The following is a 5,587-nucleotide window of genomic DNA, read 5'->3' on the forward strand; positions in this document are numbered from 1 at the left end:
GCAAAGCATTCCTTAGTAAAAATTCATACGCAAATCAATCATAAAATCCAAAAACCATCATAGAAAAAAATTCTTTAGGATTTAATCCAACAAATTTTATATGCAAATGATTTGAATAAAAAACCCTCAAATAGGATAATTAAAGTTATATGGATGTATAATAAGATCGTAAAAAGGAGATTAACGTACTAATTTTTATTTGACAGTTGACATACGCCGGCGGAGTCGAGTAGTAGTTGACTAGGGACTCACTTCGTCATCATCCTATGAACTCGATCATGGCCTCTTAGAGCATCTCCATCGGCAGCCCCCAAATAGGCGTCGGCAGGAGCGCTGGCACTGCCGTATGGGGGCGCCGGCAGAACATCCTCTATTTGGGGATGCTGCTCCACACCGGCGCCCCCCATATGCCAGCTCTGATAGATTTTAAAATTTAAAATGACATTTAAAAACCAAAATTCATACGAAATTCATATGAAATTCATACGAAATTTATACAAAAGTAACTCGAATTTAAACATAACTAAAACTTAAACTTAATCCTAATCTACTAGCCGTCGGTTGGGGCGCTCGATGGCCCTGCCTCGTCGTCGTTCTTCTCCTTTGCCGCCTGCGTCAGTGCCCTCTTCTCGTCCCTTGCTTCGCGCATCTGGCGGTGGAGCATGGCGGCCGGCGTCGCAGGAGCTTGCCGACGACGATGTCCCTGTGCTTCCATACTTTCCCGAGAAGCTTCGATCTCGGCGCGCCTCGCCTGCTCGTGGGCGAACGCCTCGCAGTGGTGATGAGCGTTGAGCCCTGCGAGCTTCTGTCAGTCCGCCTCCATGAGGAGGCGTCCCGCCTCGTCCGTGGCCGCTCGCTGGCGCGAAATCTCGAGGGCGTGCTCGAGGTTCGCGTCGTTGACGAACTCCCGCTCCTCCTCCTTCAACCGCCGGTAGCATTGCGCGTTCTGCGACGCAAGGATCGCCACCTGCTCTGGGTGGGCGGGGGCCTGCGGCGGCTCGCCCCACTGCGCCGCCTCCTCCGCCGCCTCTGTTTCCGCGTCTGCGACGTAGGCCTCGTGTCACGCCGCGAAACGTGGGTCATCGTCCTCGTCAGAGCTGTACTCCGCGTCGGGCTGCGGCTCCAGCTCTAGCTCCGGCTGCTGCTGCGGTGGTGGTGGAGGCAGCGCGCGGCCGTTGAGGCCAAGCATGGAGTAGGTGGTCTTCAGACGGCGCGGCATTTTGAGATGGAGAGGAGAGAATGGAGCGGCGGCGGTGGTGGAGATGAGAGGATAGCACCGCGGTGGTGGACGACGTACGTACTATAAAGCGGTGGCAACTACCTGCATTTACAGCGGCGTAGGCGACTGTATGCCGTGTGGACAGTCGCTACCCTCGTGGCCGCCTCGGTTTCCGCGCGGGAGACCATTAAACGCTGATGACCAACCTTCCCGTGTCGCGGCCGATGCGAGCCGTCGCGTCCTCTCGCTTACAAGGCACCCCCACCCGCGAAAACCGTCATGCCGCGAGGCGCCGGCGCGCCCAATTCGCGCCCTACGCGAAGGGGCCGGCACGGGGATGCCGGCGATTCTATTGGCTCGAAAACTAGCCGGCGCCGTTTGGGGCGCACCGGTGCGAGCTCAAAATTGACGCCGACCCCCAAATCGCTACCGTGCAGCTATCGGGGCCGCCGGTGAAGATGCTCTTAGTTGATTAATTCAGAACGCTGCCAAAGACGGTGTCTAGAATAGTTGAAAGCTTAGCTAGTGTGTGGTCTCCTGTATCAAGTTTGGTGTCAGACGGGGACACATGCGGTGGACAACCTAAGCGATTACGTACACTGAAACGACGACCAATAATTACAGGGATCCCAACTTCACCATTTTGTTAATTCTTCTGAGGAGCCAGGACACAATACGTCCGTGCAGTTGCTATACCCGGTAGCTAAGTTAAATTAAACGTATATATATAGTTAGATTACACCAAATTATTAATCCCTCAGATCCATAGTAAGTGTCTGGATTTTAGTTTACATTTGTTAGTTCAAATTTAAATTAAAATCCCCACACTTACAATATATAAGAGGAAGTACTACTTGATGATGGTATTTTCGAGCTTAAATCCACCGTAATATATATAATCGACCATGCACGCATGCATATGGCAGCCAACAGGCCACGTGAACAGTTGATGCGTAGCTCATTTCCCCCTGCCTCTAGTACTTATTTTTTTAGAGTATGTAGAGGAAGGAATAGATCAATATAAAATGGAAAATGGAATTCTGTTGCTGTAAAAAAAGCGAAATATCATTTTCTCTGCAATCAATTTTAACGATCAAGCTAGATTTTTTCCAATAGGGACCAGTTGATCGATCGAGAAAGTCAAAGTAAGTGCGATGGAACGATGATGGAGTGATATAAATGATCGATATATATGCATGGAGATTCCTACAGCGACTTGACGAGATTCACTGCAGCGCTGCCGTACGTAGTCCGTAGGCGTGCTAGGCCGGTAAATCTCGTCGGGGCAAGCTGGTCCATGCAATGCAAAAGCATGCACTCCACTCTAGGTTACATAAAATGGAACCACCCAAAAAACCGACCCTGTGTGGATCCACACGGGGCGGCTCGGGGAACCCTAGTCACCACCTCCGGGGCTCCCCTCAGCTTGGCCCCCTTCGCCACCGCAGCCGCTGGTTGTCGCTGCGGTGGTGGCGGGCGCCCTCGCCGCCAAAGCTGTCGGGGCGGGATCTCGCCGTGGAGACGTGGGCAGGGACGCACGGTGTTGGCATCGACTGTGAAGGATGTGATGGGTGGCGGCGCAGGGTGCATGCAGTGCAACTGCATCGAGGTGCGCCGGGGCGGCGGCCCTACGGCGAGGTCGTTGTGAACCTCGTGGTGGCCGGAGAATCTGGTCCGGCGTGGATCCCGCTTCGGGAGAGCTGTGGTTGAGCGGCGCTTCGTGGTGCGGCGTCGGCGGCCTAGAGGCACGGTTGGGGGCTATGTTGCGGCGGCTGTGTGCTTGTGGCCATGGGAAGCAAGGTGGCGGCCCGGAGGCGTGTCGCAGTGCTAGATGCAGTTTAGATTTTGGTTGCGCTGGTGGTTTGTCATGTGCCCTCCGGAGTGATGTGGCTGGCCATATGGCAGGTTCGGCTTCGACGGTGGTGCTGGTTGTTAACGGTGGTGGAGTGTGACCTGAACGTGCACAACTCTAGTTTGGATGGTGTGTGCTCCAAATCTGCAAGTCTTTTCTATCGACCAGGAGATGAGGTGGGCGAAATCCTATCAACGACATTGGGTCAGTGCCGGTGACAGCGCAACCTTTATGCGTTGTCTCCTTCTTGAAGGCATTGTCAGAGAGTTCATCTTCCTCTCGACGTGATTAGCTTGGGCTCTTCGAGTGAAAACCCAAACTCTAGTTGCCTAGAGAGGGCAACAATTGATCTTCAACGCTTCCCTCTTGGCGGTGTTGTCTTGAAGAGCTAGTTTGTTGTCATATCAGTGTGCTCCTCGTGAGTCATGGATAGTGGATCACGGGTGGTGGCCCTATGAGCTAGAGTTACGGCTTCTGATGGCATGTGTGGCAATGTTGTGTCGCTAATGCGACAGTATGGTCGGCTCGGTCAACGCTTCCTTGAGAGGGTGGTCAAACTTTTATGTTGCAGTTGTTGGTTTATGCGAATTGCAGCTAGAGAGCGAGAGGTGGTATGTCGGGGCAGCAGCCCACCGAAGGTGGTTTTCTTGGTTGACCATGCAGGACGTGGCGGAACAACGGAATGTCAGGACATCGGCCCCGAGTGTTCGTCAACTTTGAGGGTGTTCGACCTTGTCTCATGTGGGCGATGAGGTGACTCTCAACGTTGATCGTCGATTTGTCAGGCGCCACTTTTTGCACATGGTCTTGTGGATGCAGCCTTCTTCACATTTTTGGGAGCGTTCCCGGTCTGAACCTCTCAGAACAGACATGGCTTCTTTTCTTTGACAGTGGTCGAAAGATGAGCTAGTTTGGTGGAGCGGGTAAACATTGGTTGTGTTTGTATCATTGGTGTCCTTTTCTGGTCTTCGATGTGTCGTTGGCGCGGTTGTGGGTGTGGCTCTGCTGTATTATTAGGTGGGCTTGGCCATATTTGTATCGGTTTCCCTTCATTTCAAGAAAAACTCTAACTTACACGAGGGCTATTATCACTCGTATGTGGGAACCAGCTAATCGTTCTCAAAGATATAATTGTAAATTTCTATCACAATTTGTGTTGCTGTTGTTTTTACTAGAGGGCATGCGCTCTCGATTCTAGTCATGTTGTATGAGTGTATGCCTTACAAACGTAATTTTCTTCATGGGGAACGCTATATATAAAGATAGGAAAACATAGAAGGCTAACATCCACAACAAATCAGACGTAAGCAATATAAGGGCATCTCCAACGCGGAGACGCAGATCGGACGCTCAAATTGTCCGCGTTCGTCGCCCCGCGGACTCGAAAATGACCATTTTTTCTGCATGTCCACTTGCGCCTGGGGTGCCTCCAGCAGACCGACGCATTTTGCGCGTCGGCATGAATTGGGTAGTTTGAAAACAAAAAAATAAACAGTTTCAATAAAGTCTTAGTTATTACATCCAAATTTTTAAAAGTCTACATGAAAATAAGACGCTATCTTCTAGGCAATGTCTTCATGGCCAGCAAATGCCCACTGATGCTCAATCAGATCCGTCTGCAGGCGTTTGCACACGGACTCATCATTGACTTCTACATTTATATGCAGATAGTCCTCCCAAGATAATGCCCCAGGGATTGGCGCAACCGGCTTACCTTGGAAATCCTAGTGGTGCTCATTGCGGCCATCAGGACGCTCGTTCTCAACGATCATGTTGTGCATGATCACGCAGCATGTCATCGCCTCATGCATGGTCTTGAGCGACTATGTTCTTGCCGGGTAACAGATAATTGTCCACCGAGCTTGGAGCACTGATGACCCACAAGTATAGGGGGTGTATCGTAGTATCTTCGATAAGTAAGAATGTCGATCCCAACGAGGAGCAGAAGGTGTTGACAAGCAGTTTCGACGAAGGATTCACTGTAAATGCTCACAGACAAGTATTCAGGGGGTTTTGATGTAACAGATGAATAAAGTACAAGTAAATAAAGTGCGAGAGAAATAATTGCAGCGAGTGACCCAATCCTTTTTAGCACAAAGGACAAGCCGGTTTGTTTACTTATAATGACCAAACGTTCTCGAGGACACATGGGATTTTAGTCTAGTGCTTTCGCTACATACGGCTAATTAATCTTCATTGTTTTGATAAGTGTTGTGTGGGTGAACCTATGCTAATGTACCGCCCTTCCTAGGACTAATACATACTTGTGATTATACCCCTTGCAAGCATCCGCAACTACAAGAAAGTAATTAAGATAAATCTAACCACAGCCTTAAACTCTGAGATCCTGCTATCCCTCCTGCATCGATATACCAACGGGGGCTCAGGTTTCTATCACTCCGGCAACCCCGCAATTGGCAAACGAGTACAAGATGCATTCCCCTAGGCCCATAAAGATGAAGTGTCGTGTAGTCGACGTTCACACGACACCACTAGAAGAATAACACCACAACTTA

Source organism: Lolium perenne, chromosome 7, assembly GCF_019359855.2.
Source record: "Lolium perenne isolate Kyuss_39 chromosome 7, Kyuss_2.0, whole genome shotgun sequence".
NCBI classification, from domain to species: Eukaryota; Viridiplantae; Streptophyta; class Magnoliopsida; order Poales; family Poaceae; genus Lolium; species Lolium perenne.